Source organism: Trachemys scripta, chromosome 5, assembly GCF_013100865.1.
Source record: "Trachemys scripta elegans isolate TJP31775 chromosome 5, CAS_Tse_1.0, whole genome shotgun sequence".
Taxonomy (NCBI): Eukaryota; Metazoa; Chordata; order Testudines; family Emydidae; genus Trachemys; species Trachemys scripta.
In genome coordinates this window covers 105,700,827-105,715,854 of record NC_048302.1, presented here as the reverse complement: position 1 = coordinate 105,715,854, position 15,028 = coordinate 105,700,827, and the positions used below count along the sequence as shown (strand labels likewise).

Sequence of the window (15,028 nt, the reverse complement as noted above, 5' to 3'; positions counted from 1 at the left end):
ATTATAAGATTGGATAATCAAGTACCGAGGGGTCAGGAAATCAAAAACTTGTAAAACTGTGCTGATGACATAAAGCAAGACTATATTTTAAAACATAAGTAATCTGTCATGTAGTACAAAATACAAACTGGAAATTAAAGAACTTTCCTTACACTAGATACAATACAGGTAGTCTGCAGACTTGCTCGAATTTTTGTTTAAAATCTATGTTAGGATGATACACACAAAAATTAGTTCAGTAGTTATAAAGTTACGGACATCTAAAGAGAAGGCCCCATGATCTAAGCTGCTCTAAGGTGCGAATTGATCTAAATAAAATATAAATATTCTTCAACTCAATAGCATTAAACATTCACAAATATAATATTAAACTACTGAACATGTTTTCTTCAAAGCTACAGTATATACTCGCTCATAAGCCGAATATTTTTGGTAAAAAAATGACGCAACAAAGAGCGGGGGTCGGCTTATAAACGGGTCTACACCAAAATTTGGTATTTTAAACTCTAATGCAGGGGTCGGCAATCTATGGCATGTGTGCCAAAGGCGGCATGCGAGCTGATTTACTGTGGCACCCTGCTGCCAGCCTGGTGTCCCTGCCGCTGGCCCCGCGCAGCCCGCTGCCGGCCTGGATGGATGGAACCGCGGGTCGGCAGTGGGCTGAGTGGGGCCTGCAGCTGAGACTCCGGCTGGCAGGGGCTGGCGGACGGAACCCCAGACCGGCAGCGGGCAGAGTGGCTCAGCCTGCTGCCAGTCTGGGGTTCCATCTGCCAGCCCCGGTAAATGTAAAATGTGTTACTGGCACGCGAAACCTTAAATTATCACGAATAAATGAAGACTTGGCACACCATTTCTGAAAGGTTGCCGACACCTGCTCTATGGAATCATTGAATTGAGTATCTAATACACTGTCGTTTTGTTTACTTGGAGCGTCTACAGGCATGGAGCCCCCCAGCTCCCTGTGGCCACAGTTTGCCATTCCAAGCAATGCGAGCTGCCGGAAAGGGCGCCACTTCCCACAGCTCCCATTGGCTGGGAACGGCGAACCGCAGCCACACGGAGCTGCGGGGCTCCATGCCTGCAGACGCTCCAAGTAAACAAAATGTCCCGACCTGCCAGTGGCTTACCCTGACGGGTAGGGAGACAAAGTTTTCCAACCCCTGAAATATAGGGTCGGCTTATGAAAGGATCATACAGTTTTTGCTATTTTACCTAACAATATTTGGGGGGTCAGCTTATAAATGAACGGACTAATGAACGAGTATATACGGTATTTGTTTTGTAGATCAAGACTAAAAAATAATCAAGACAAAAATGTAAAAATTACTACAACCTACATATAGGGTTATATTATAAACTAGTCTCTGCTCTACAGTTTATTTCACAATGATTTTTAAGGCTCTCAAGAGACTATATTTTGAAGTAGAAGTAGAAGTAAACTAGGGAGACAGTGTGGCTTATTCACTAGAGCACTGGACTAGTACTCAGGAGGCTTGGGTTCTATTCCTGGCTCAGCCACTGTCCTGCTGTGTGACCTCACGTAAAGCACTTTACCTCCTTATTTCCCATCTGTAAGTTGGATCTTTGTAAAGTGCTTTGAGAGCTAATGATGAAGAGCTAGGTATTTTTATTAGTAGTAAAATTTTACCTTTTACCTTTTCACTTGAATACTGAATTTGCTGACCTTTAGTGATGTATTTCTCTAATGTTGCATCAAAACAAGGGTTTTTTTGCATGGAATTATTATTTTTTAAATTTGAAAAAATGCCAATGGATCTTCAATTTTATGATCTAGTTCTGTATGGGCTGATGCCTCCTGCACACAGTGAGACATAGCCAATGCAACCCTCTCTCAAAGAACTGAGAAGAAACTCTGGGCCAGATTGAAAGGCACCCTCATGATTTAGATTGATTTAAAAAAAAACCTGAAGCACTTCACAACATTCCAATGTTTTCGACTGCTATAACTTTTGAGTAATAAGCCACAAGCACAGTCCTACTGTATATAAGTGAAAATATTTGAACATGCAACTTAAAACGTGACCTATTTTTTCAAACACAGCTTTTGCTTAAATCTTAGAGGGAAAAACAGGCAGAAATCAAACATTGCTCTACAGCCAAAATGCTTCTGAAATAAATGTCGTCAAACTTTACTAATTCTGGGTCACTGAGAACGAAAATGATGCTTAAAATTGTTCATTGGCTCTAGTTTTCAAGATATGCTATTGGGTCAGTATATACGACCCTTGACTTGGGAATGGCGGAGGATAAGTGAGTTATAAAGGGAAGGGATCTAAATTTAAACCAGAAATTACTAGATCTAGGAATAAATCTATGACTGGGTTTGGACAGTACTTGCTTTTTAGGCAAAACAATGAATGATGCAATCTGAAGCCGGTATTGCGTCATACATGATCTGAATTACATCATGTTATTCCTAGAAGTCATGGATGATGCAATCATAACGAAGCTTACATCACTCTGCTGAACAAATTGCCCTATATCAGCTCTAGNCATAGACATAAAATGTAAAAACTTAAATATCTTAGAAACAGTAGCCAATCAGTTGTTTTAATTGTCATATTTGACTTCAGCACATCAAAATACATAATAAATAGCACATTTTATCTCTGAAGCCGACGACTTCTCAAAAATTGTAGACCAGTGTAGTTTGGCAAAATCAAAACCAAATTTTCACTGAAACATTCAAGAAAGAGCAAGAGCTACAGTGCAGGTTACATACTGCAATATTTTACTGAAAGAGCATTTAAGCAAACTAGGGAAATGTGGTCTAGATGAAATTACGATTAAGTGGGTGCACAACTGGTTGAAAAACCCTACTCAAAGAGCAGTTATCAGTGGTGTGCTGTCAAACTGGAAGGATGTATCTAGTGAGGTCCTGCGGAGGTCTGCCCTGGATCAAGTGCTAAATATTTTAATTAATTATTTGAATAATGGAATGGAGAGCATGCTTATAAAAATCTGGAGAGGACACCAAGCTGGAATGGGTCACACGCACTTTGGAAGACAGGATTAGAATTCAGAAAGACCTTGACAAATTGGAAAATTGGTCTGAAATCAACAAGATAAAGTCAATAAATACAAGTGAAAAGTACTAAACTTAGGAAGGAAAAAAAACCCACAAATGCCCAAATACAATATGGGGAATAACTGGCAAGGCAGTTGTACCGCTGAAAAAGATCTGTGAGTTAAAGGGAATACAAACTGAATACAGTCCAACAATGGATGCAGTGGTGAAAAAAAGCTAATATTATAGGGTGTATTTAATAGAATTGTCATATTAGGACACCGAAGTGGCCTCAGATAAAGCAATGTGTCCAGTTTTGGGTGCCACATATTAAGAAAGATGTTGACAAATTGGAGAGAGTCCAGAGAAGAACAACAAAAATGACAAAAGGTTTAGAAAACACGTTCTATGAGAAAAGGTTAAAAAAACTGGGCATGCTTAGTCTTGAGGAAAGACAATGGGGGGACCCGATAGTTTTCAAATATGTATAAAGACAGTAATCAAGAGTTTTCTATGCACTAAAGGCAGGATAAGAAGTAATCAGCTTAATCTGCAGCAAGGGAGATTTAGAAAGTCTTTCTAACAATAAAGATACTTAACTACTGGAACAGGTTAGCAAGTGAGATTGTGGAATCCCCGTCACTGGAGGTTTTTAAATGTTGGTTGGACAAACACCTGTCAGGGATGGTTTAGGTATACTTAGTCCTGCCTCAGCACAAGAGAATGGATTAGATCAGTGTTTCACAATGACACATCAGTGGACTGGCACTGGTCTCTGAGATCTATCTCCCTGATACAGTTTAGGAAGGCATCAAGCTGGTCCCTGGTATCAAAAAGGTTGAGAAACACTGGATTAGATGACCTCTCGAGCTCTCTTCCAGCCCTACATTTCTATGATTCTACATACTACTGTAGTGTTTAAAGACTTACTACTAATCTGAATTTCTCAAAGTTCCTTAATATACCTACTAGCAGGTGTTATTTAATTTAAAAGGCGTCTGAATACTCAGTTCAAACCTTTACATGCACTAAATGATATAGAACTAAAAAAATAAGGCATTCTATGGCTATGCTAACAAATGTGGGGTATCTGGGCTATCATATAAAAGTATTTCAAGAAAATAAATTGGCCATTGCATCCTTTGCCTCTTAAGCTCTCCAGGAACATGCCCTAACAAGGAAGAGATATTAACTTAGACACCCAAGTCACATTAAACTACCACGGCTTGATAGTTTGTAAAGCAGAAGGTGAGCAAGAATTCCAGCCTGAAAGATCAATTTCCCAGACATCTTGGTAATTTATGATAGTTTTGTGAGATTGTCCAAAGCCCACAATTTATTTTCCAGAAATATAACTAAAGAAGTTGCGTTTAGGTGCTGGGTAAAAAAATATTCAAGTTCTTAAACTTAAGCAATCTGCCTTCCAAGAAATTGGCAAGCAGAGACTGGTGTTAGCCATAAATCCTTGGCCGGAACCATAAGACCTTCAAATTCAACCAGACCAAGTACCTATCAATGTTCCAGGTTAGATGACAACCTATAAATCTTGGAAAGCTCTATATCTAACGAGTTTGCAGTCTTGATGAGGTCTTGAAAGGATTTAAGCATTTTCCAGACCTGTCAAGCAAGTGTCCCAATCATCATAGCCTCTTGAGAAAATATAATGTTGCTGGGATTATAGCCGGAAGTGTTTGCCTCATCTGTGGATTCCCAGTAGACTCTCTGTGGAGGCTAAATCAGCAGGTTAGAGGCTGATCTCTCAGATGATGTTGTATGGCTGGGAGGAGGGGGAGAAAAAGAGGAGGAGAAACAGGACTAAGCAGTGATCTCTACTTCTATTCTACCTCTGACTGGTGACCCCAAAAGTGGGTGGCCATGAGACCCAAGTGCCCCAAGAAATACAGCTGGAATAAGAATAGGGTGGTGAACAGATGGTCCATATGAAAAATAAGACTAGAAACCCTGAAGAAAGTTGTACTGTGCTACTTCGTGCCAAAAATGGAATTGAGAAAGGGAGAATCTGAAGCAAAGGTCCCACAGAGCAACTCAATGACTCCATCCCAGATGACATCAAAACAGATTCCGGTAGCCCTCTAATTCACTCTTTGTTTTATTTTAAGTACCGTGTCTACCACCCTACACTTGGTTGAATCGAGGTAGGCATCTACTTGGCTGCATGGAAGACAGAGCTTGAGATGGGGATAGGGTGGAAGTTCTCTACTTGTATCCCCTCTTAATGAGCGTGTGGAACGGGAACCACCCCAACTTTGGTTATGGCCTAATTCTCAGCACGGAGGATGAAGACTTCTCCTTTGAAACTAGGAACTTCCTACCTTTGCTTTGTTTAGTTCCACTACAGCCTATGATGCCACCTTGCAGAAAGCACTGCCCTGAGACTCTTAGAGTAAAAATATCATCTTTTTCCCTTTATTAAGGCCAGATCTACCCTAAAAAGTTAAGTCAACCCAGCTACATCAGTCAGGGGTGTGAAAAATCCACAACCCCTGAGCATCACAGACAAGTCAATCTACTTTGGTGTTGACAGCATTAGGTCAATGGAAGAATTCTGCTTTTAACTAGAGCGAAAGGAGAACCCCTACAGTGGCTATAGCGAGTGGCTACACTGAAGCACTCCTGCGGAGTGTCCGCAGAGCTCCAGCTATGCTGCTGTAGCAGTTCAGCTACTTTTAAGAAACTGAGCATGCATGATGGCTATACCTCCTTATGTAGCCTTACCTAGAGTATTCCATAGCTCAAAATTAAGTCTGCACATCTACTGATAATTTAAGCTTTCCTAGGGGCCCTGGGCTTATGCAGTATGCAGGTGCTTCTCACAAGTAAGCACTGACAATACTCCAAGAAGCATAACTGAACAATGCAAACAATATAATAACAGCACAGTTGAGAATATATAAGTGAATCTGCACTTCATATAAACAGTTAAAGACCATTTCTTTTTCTATAAGAACTATCCATGCTAATATCACAAAAGCCTGATCACAGAGCTTGCTACAGAATCTAAGAAACTTACAGGTGAAAGGTTAAGTTTTGAATATTCAACCCAAGAACCGATTTGTGACCACACATGGATTTATACTGAAAGACTGACTGTAAAGAGTTATGCTTCATAGAAACACATGTAAGAATCTTCACGTAACCCTAAACAGCACAACTGAATATGCAAGTAGACAAAAACAGCAGCAGTCCTGAATCATTATTCCTCCCAATGAGTGATGAAAGCTGCAGTAACTTTATCTAAGAGTTTAGTTACTGTATAAAGGCCATCGTCTACCTTAGACCTTTGTAACAAACGCACACTTGTATTGGAAGATCTGCATAGATTGAGAGTAGTATTAGACAGTGGCAGCATGTGAAAAAAGCAATGGACACTTTCTACGCACAAATGAATACATCAGGGGTTCTCAAACTGTGGGTTTGAGAACATCAGGGTTATTACATGGGAGGTCGCTAGCTGTCAGCCTCCACCGCAAACCCTGCTTTGCCTCCAGCATTTATAATGGTGTTAAATATATAAAGAAGTGTTTTTAGTTTATATGGGGGGAGGTCACACTCCAAGGCTTGCTATATGAAAGGGGCCACCAGTACAAAAGTTTGAGAACCACTGGAATACATAATCTTTGTTCAAAGATTGTAGTGTTATCTGGCCAAAAACACAGTTAACAGAGTTAAGGTAGCTCAGCGATGCCTTGTGCCCTTCCAGATTGTCTAGTTCAGCTATGCTCAAACCTCTGAAAACCAGGAAATTAAAAGTTAAGGCACTCACCAAATCCACAATGCAACCTTAACTGTGCATTCTGGAGTTGAAGAAAGCCATTGGGAATGCCTCAGTAAGGTAGTGCCATGATAAGCATTTATTTGCATGCACTCCTGCTGAGTTTAGTGTTGGTGCAGTAGCTATATTAAATGGTGGAAGGATTAGTTAGATCACATTGACGAAGGTGTCACTACGATATGAAGAAAGGTGCCCAAGTAACTTGATAGATCAAATATGTTTCATTTCAGCATTAAGTTCTGAAGGTTGTGTCAGAGGCACACAAGGATGTCTTCTTGCCATAGAATTATAAACAGTATGGTGGCATACATGAGGGATCACCACAGCTTAATGAGGGTTAAGTGAAAGCAATAACTCTGAAGAAATTGCCAGGGTAAGGGTAAAGGGTGATAGTATTCGCAAGCCAGCGGCCAGTTTGCGTGGGGCAGGCTCAGTGACCGTAGGCAACTCCTGTCTGCTACACATGACCTAAACCCAAGTTTTGCCTTAGCATACAGAAGGTGTTACTTTGCCCTACATACTCAGGTGCTCTGTTCCCAGAGTGTCTCATAGAAGTTGCCAGGGTAGAGTGGTATTATTGGGATGTTGGGGCATCACTGAAAGGGCAGAATTAAGGTTGTGTAGCAGGGGTTGCATGTACTTTTCTTCTGGTTATTGGACAGTAGAGGAATTTCAAGTCCTGGAAAGGCAATGAGGCAGTACTGGGCATCCTTAATTCTACATTAAAGTTTTTAGGCAGTTTTTTTTTAAGTTACAAGAAAATTATTTCAGTACTCCCATGTTCCACAGCCCAACTCTCCTATTCCACTGTCTCTGGCTCCTTACCAAGGACGTAACCAACTACAAAGGGCACTGGCAGTATGTTAGTCCCTTTACTGCCCCTGAATCATCTCATCTCTCTGATGGTCCAGTCCTCACTTCCCAGAGCACCTCCCCACAGAGGAACAAGCATCAGCCAGGGCCCCAACAATGAAGGAGCTGAACAGAAAAGGAACTGAGCACTAGGACTAGTGCAAGGACTGACATGGAGTCAGTGGGAATGTGTTCTGAAGAGGAAAGAAAAGCAGAGTTTGGGCAGCACAGCTGTAGCCCCAGTAGCGTAGCTGGGGGGAGTGGCACAGCGGCTGCTCCCCCACCGAGCACAAGTGGCGCCTTTTTAATTTCTCACCCGGGAGTGGGCGGGGGAAAAAAGGCGCCACCCGCTGCGACGCTTTTACTGACGGGGCGGCACTCCGGGTCTTTGGCGGCAGGCCCTTCACTAGCTCCGAGTGTCTTCGGCGGCACTGAAGCTTCATTGCCAAAATGCTGCCGAAGACCTGCGGAGCAAGTGAAGGTACTGCTGCCAAGGTGCCGCTAAAGACCTAGAGCGCCTCCCTGTCAGTAAAATCCCTGCAGCGGGTGGCGCCTTTTTTTTTCCTGCTCCCCCTGTTCCCTCCACCTAGCTACACCACTGTGTAGCCCCCAGTACATTCCTCCTTGCACAGCTCTAATCACATCCTTTCCTCACCACACGCTTCCACTGCTTGACCTCCTCTTTTCCACTAGAAGCAGAAGAGGGAAGGATGAGGCTGGTGTTCCTCCGACACTGCTCAAGGCAGCACTGGAAGAATAACGGAGCCCTGGAGTCCCTTCTCTTGGTAAAGCAGCTATGGAGAGAAATTGTGGTGGATAAGGAGGGCACAGATGACTCCACTTTCTTTTCTCCCAAGAATATCTGACTTTCCCCCTTATGATTCTGCTATGTCAGTATCTCTGAGCTCTCAAAGAGCAGAGGTCCTTTTGAGGACAATTCCTTATTCACTGAGGACTCAGAAAAGTTACTTTTCTGGAAACCCTGTTCTTTGTCAATGCTCTAGTCACTGAACTGGGTTTTCAAGAACAGTGTTTGCATGATCTCTTATACTAATAATGGACAGAGGTGGAGACTCCCTGCCTTGCATCCTCCTAAGCCCCCAAAACTCCTGCACTGCTTCAATATTCCCATCAGCCCCATATTTCCTCCTCTCTGCTCCAAACCCAATATTCCTTAGCAGCACCAAAAAAGTTAAGAATCTGATAATGTTATGATCAGTACACGTTAGGGGCACAGTTAATCCCTTTACCAAAATGATGAGCAACTTGCTTTCTTTTGATCATACTCCGTCCCATTGTTCAGGAAACAGCTGAGGATCACAAATCATGATTACATTCACCTAACTGCTTATTAGAATCTTTCATTTTCTCCCTAATGTTAATTTCCTTGACAAGTAAAATCAGAGCCTATGATTTTAGAGCACTTTAAAATATCAACTCAAATGACGGCAAACCTCGAAGAAAGCAGATAATGAACAGCCAGTGTCCACTGCTCGTTTTCTGAAAGTTGCCATACTTAGGACTTGAACTCTCAGTACATGGGTGTTGCTCAGGTTCTATGGCCACAGTATATCACCTGGAGTCTGTCACGGAGTGTGGGGGACTCAGGGCCCTGCACCCCCGGCTTCCTGCAATTCACCATGACTCTCAGCCAGTCAGTAAAGCAGAAGGTTTATTTAGACGACAGGAATACAGTCCAAGACAGGTCTTGCAGGCACAGACAACAGGACCCCCCCCTCAGTTGGGTCCATCCTGGGGTCTCAGGGCACCCCAGCCCCTTGGGAGGTCAGAGCCCCGTCTGCCTCCCAGTCATCTCTCCAGGCAGCTCCTGAAACGCTCTCCTCAGCGTCCCCTCCCACAGCCTTTGTTCAGTTTCCCAGGCAAAGGTGTCACCTGGCCTCTAACCCCTTCCTGGGTTCTCATGTTACATGTTCAGGTATTCTCCATTGGTCAGTCTCCCATCCCCCAATGCAGACTATCCTAGCCACACTCCCCTGTCAGCATTCAAAGACCACAGTAAGAATAGTCCCAGTTCGTCACAGAGTCACTGAGCTACTTGACAGCACACTGCTGACTAATGTTCTGGCTCAAAACGAGCCCTAGTTTTGCAGTATATGCACATTTCATTCTGGCTCATGACTGAGGCTCAACCTTACCTTGAGTTCTAAACTTTACCCAGAATAGCTTTGAAAATATTGCTTCCCCAAAGGGGCAATGAGTGCCAGACACTAGATGAGAAATTCTGAACACGTGAGTTTAGTTTGGGTAGGATTACAGCCAGAGCCTGATGCCCAATGTATGCAAAACATTAAAAGTAATCAGTGGATTTTTAGGGGGACTAAATCGGGAATCCCTTGCTCAAATGACCCCATATTTGGAGCACTAATCCTACCCACATCCCAATGATGTACAGCAAATTTCAAGAAAATCTAAGTAAGCATGTATATTTTAGAATACTTAGAATAATTATCTTTTATACAGTACGTGAGGGTCAACTACAGAGAATTACTGTCTGCTAGAATGTGGGTTTACCTTAATGCGAACCTTAAAAATGTCATTTGGTCATTCTCCATAGAATGAATGGACTGTTACCTTTTATGCAAAAGAGTTCTTTGCTAGAAAGAGGGAGCTAGAGATGGAGAAGAGAGACAGAACTTACAACAGAGTAACTGTCTTCTTGGCAACATGTCATGAAGCAGACAGAGAAAGGAAAAAGCAAAAAGGAATAGATGTGGATTGATAAGTAACATACTCGCTACATCAACTAACTTTTGTCCTTTGTAACCAAGATATCTAGTATGTTCTAGTAAGATGGTATGGTCTTTGCCTAGACAGGAATGATTAGCTTTTCTTCCCTTTGTAACAGAAGAGCTGTATTTATCCAATATAAAGTATTGATAAATATCAAAGGGAACAAGAGCCAACTGATCAGCCCAAGACACAAGGTTAGCTTACATCCTGTGGGGAAAGAGGAGAAATACTTGGGGACTGACTGACTAAGAGGTACTCCATATTGGAGAGGGTTGGAAGGCACTGGTATTTATACGCTGAAATGTAACAGTCATGGCTTGTCTTCACGTACAGCGCTACAACCATGTGTAGCGCTTTAGTGAAGACGCTCCTATGCTGACAGGACAGTTTCTTCTATTGGCCTAGTTAATTGTAACTAGAGACGGTAGCTATGTCACCAGGAGAAGCGCTCTCACCAATGTAGTGCTGTCTACATGGGGGGTTAGGTCGGTATAACTACATTGCTCAGGGGTGTGGATTTTTTCACACCCCTGAGCGACATGGTTATACCGACATAGGTATGTAGTGCAGACCTGGCCCCAGTGAATGGGGGATAGAAAGGTATTTGTGTTAACATCAAAAACAACCCCTCTAACTATAAGGCTGAAAGGCACAGTTATCCCCAGATAGAGAATTCACACCACCAGGCCACAGGTACTTCGGCAATGCCAACTCTGTCCTTAAAAGTGTGTGTGAGTGACAGTGTGAGTGTCAATCTCTTTTGTCTTGCCCCAATAAAAAGGCAAGGTGGTAACAGGTGGAATGAAGGAAAAATGACTAATAGGCTATCGAGCCATTGAGCTGTATTAATGCAGGAGATATCTTGAATATCGGCTCAGGAAAAAAAAAAAACTCTTGTGTGGGAAGATGCATGTGGGAGGGGAAGACTATCATGGCAACCACAGAAACAAGGCTCAGCACATGAATGCAATGAAGGATTGCTGTGTCAACAATCAGGGTGAACTTATCAGAATATGTTTAGGCATTCAGGAATTTTTCCTGGCCTAAACCCAAGTGATTTATGTCAGACCACTCATGCGTAAACAGAGAAGACTCTTGTCCTGACATTTCTTTTTTCATATTTGAACACACTGACTAATGCTGTCTCCACTTCAACTTATGCCTTTTTGTCCCTACTATCTTTCACCAAGCCCAGAAAAGGAATATCCTTGCTGAGTTGGCATGCAAGGCCACTACGTTAATCTCGTTCAATTCCTTCCTGACAATCCATTCATACCGAAACTACAACAGATATATAGATTTTAAGGTCAGAAGGGACAAATCTAATAATCTATTCTGACCTCTTCCGTACCAGACTATTTTACCCAGTTAACCCTTTATTGAACCCAATAACTTGCATCTGACTAAGCACACCTTCCTGAAAGGCATCCAGTTTTGAACACATCAAGAGATGGAAAAACCACTACTTCCCTCAGTAGTCTGTTCTAACAGTTAATAACCTGACTCTTAAACTGAAAGTGATTTCTAATCTGAATTTGTCTGGCTTTAGCTTTTAGTCACTGGTTCTTATTATGTCTTTCTCTGCTAAATTAAAGAGCCTGACAGAACCCAGTATTTTCCTATATCCATGAAGGTTCCTATACACTAATCAAGTCACCTCTCAATCCTTTTTTGATAAAATAAAAATAAGATGTTCTTTTAGTCTGTCACTGGAAGGCATTTTCTCTAACCTTTGAAGCATTTTTGTGGCTCTTTTCTGCACTCTATACAGTTTTACCATAATCCTTTTTAAAATGTTGAGACCAGAACTGTACAGGTCTGTCGCATCTTAGGCGCATTTAACATGCACGATTTCAGCTTTACACGGCCGGCAAAAAAAAAAAAAAAGAACAATTTAAATACTGTTTCTGTAGTGCGGGCGATTCCGCCCGCCATTACACTCAATGTAATTTTAACAATACGTGATTTTAGCTTTAGGCGCTGACTGCGGAACGTAACCCCAGCGTAAGATGAGACAGACCTGTACGCAGTATTCTAGTATCTATCTTACCACCACCATATACAAGGTAAAAATCACCTCCCCATCCATAGTCACTACTTCCATTTATACAAGGAAGGATTGCATTAGCTCTTGCATTGCATTGGGAGCTCATGTTCAGTTGCTTGTCCACTATGACCTATAAATCCTTTTCAGAGTCAGTCACTGTTTTTCAGGATACAGTGCCCCATTCTGAATATGTGGTGTACATTCCTTATTCCTAGAAATATAACTTTGCATCTGGCTGTATTAAAACATGTTTTATGTGACTGGGCCCAGATTACCAAGTGATCCAGACTGCTCTGTCTGAACTGGACTGGCCTCATTATTATTTACCACTCCACCAATCTTTGGGTCATCCACAAATTTTATCAACCGTGATTTTATATTTACTTCCAGATCATTGATGAAAGCACTGAATAGGAGTGAGACCAGTAATGATTCCTGTGAAACTAAAAGCATTTCCACTCAATGATTCTCCACCAATGACAACTTTTGAGATCTGTGAGTTAGCTAGTTCTTAATCCATTGAAAATGTGCCATAGTGCTTGTGACGGGTTGGATCACAGAAACCCCCTTGGGAGCTGCCACCCGATGTGCAAAGACTGCCCCTGCTCCTGTTTTCCCTGCCAGCTCAGGACTCCAGCACCCTGTCTTGCTGAGCCAGACACTCCTGTTTGGCTCCACACACAGATCCAGGGTCTGAATCTCCTGTCCCAAAGCTGCAAGTTTACCTGAAAACAGCTCGCAGTAGCGCGCTTGTCTTTAGCACTCAGATGCCCAACTCCCAGTGGGGTCTAAACCCAGATAAATCCGTTTTGCCCTGCATAAAGCTCATGCAGGGCAAACTCATAAATTGTTCGCCCTCTATAACACTGATAGAGAGATATGCACAGTTGTTTGCTCCCCCAGGTATTAATACATACTCTGAGTAAATTACTAAATAAAAAGTGATTTTATTAAATACAGACAGTAGGATTTAAGTGGTTCAAAGTAGTAACAGACAGAACAAAGTAAGTCACAAGCAAAATAAAACAAAATGCGCAGATCTATGCCTAAACAAACTGAATACAGATACTTTCCTCACCAGTTCCAGAATGCTCCCTTCTACAGGCTAATCTCCTTTTAGCCTGGGTCCAGCAATCACTCACACCCCCTGTAGTTACTGTCCTTTGTTTCAGTCTCCTTCAAGTATCCTGGGGGGGGGTGGAGAGGCTCCTTCTTTAGCCAGCTGAAGACAAAATGGAGGGGTCTCCCACAGGTTTAAGTAGACTCTCTCTTGTGGGTGGGGACCTCCCTCTTCTGCAAAGCCCAGCTCCAAGATGGAGTTTTGGAGTCACCTGGGCAAGTCACATGCCCCTGCATGACTCAGTCTTTGCATTGTCCACATGGCATCTTGCATGTCTCCAGGAAGACTTCTCATGTGGATTGGAGCATTCCAAGATGCATTGTTCCCTAAGTGTCTCCTGATCAGGTACTTAACCTGGCAAATTCCTTCCTAAAGAAGCTGACCAAATGCCTCACAAAGCTTACTTAGAAATCATGCAAGCATACACCACATATTCTTAAGCTTGAGTAGAAAATGATATATACGTACAAATAGGATGAATAGATATAGTAGATCACAACCCTTACGGAGATATGTTACATGGCACAGGCAGCATAAAACATATTCCAGTTATGTCATACATACATTTATAAGCACCCCCTCCCCATAAAGCCTTATGGGGTACACTGTCACAGTGCTAATTTTTTAGTACTGCATGATATTCTGATTAAGTCAAATGCCTTACAAAAGTCTAAGTATGTTACAGCTATACAGTAAACCTTACCAAACTAGTCAAAATTGATTTTATACAAGAGATACAAGACCTATTTTCCATAAAATCTTGCTGAGTGGCATTAATTATATGCCTACCTTTTAGATCTTTGTTAATTAAATCACATTATAATTTTTTTCATTATTTTGCCCAGGGTTGATATCAGGCCAACCACCCTATACTTACCCAAGTCATCTTATTTGCCTTTTTTTAATATTGGAACAGCACAATACTGGCCTTCTTCAAGTCTTCTAGAATTTTCCTGGTATTGCATGATTTATTAAAGATGAACAGCAGCAGGCTAGAGATCTCCTCAGCCAACTCTTTTAGGATTCTTGAATGCAAGTAATGTGGGTCTGCTGATTTAGGCTTATCCCTATTAGATGATGTCTAATATCCATTTTTTGCATCTCTATTAACAGTTTTATCATCTTCATCTAGGTATGGATCTATACCACTTCTAGGGGCTTTTTGTTTGTTCTTAAATGCCTAACTGTCCTTAATCCTGCCAGCCATGGACTTTTCCTTGATGTCTTTAGCTGCCCTTATCAATTTTCTACATTTCATAGCTTCTAATTTATATTGCCTGCTATCTACTTCCCCTTTTTTCCATCTGAACAAGGATGGGCTGTTAGTTGCCCTCTTTCTTGATTGGGGAATCATAGCATTTTGGACATCTAATAAAGAACATCCAGTTATTACATTTTTCTGTCTTAAATTCTTCCTCCGCATCAATTTTCCTGAGT

At 41.9% G+C, this 15,028-nt stretch overlaps 1 protein-coding gene across 1 annotated transcript in view; it reads right to left on the bottom strand.

Annotated features, from left to right (window-relative positions):
- Positions 1-15,028, bottom strand: part of DHX15 (DEAH-box helicase 15) — a 55,594-nt gene that overhangs the window by 18,463 nt on the left and 22,103 nt on the right. The window lies entirely within an intron of this gene.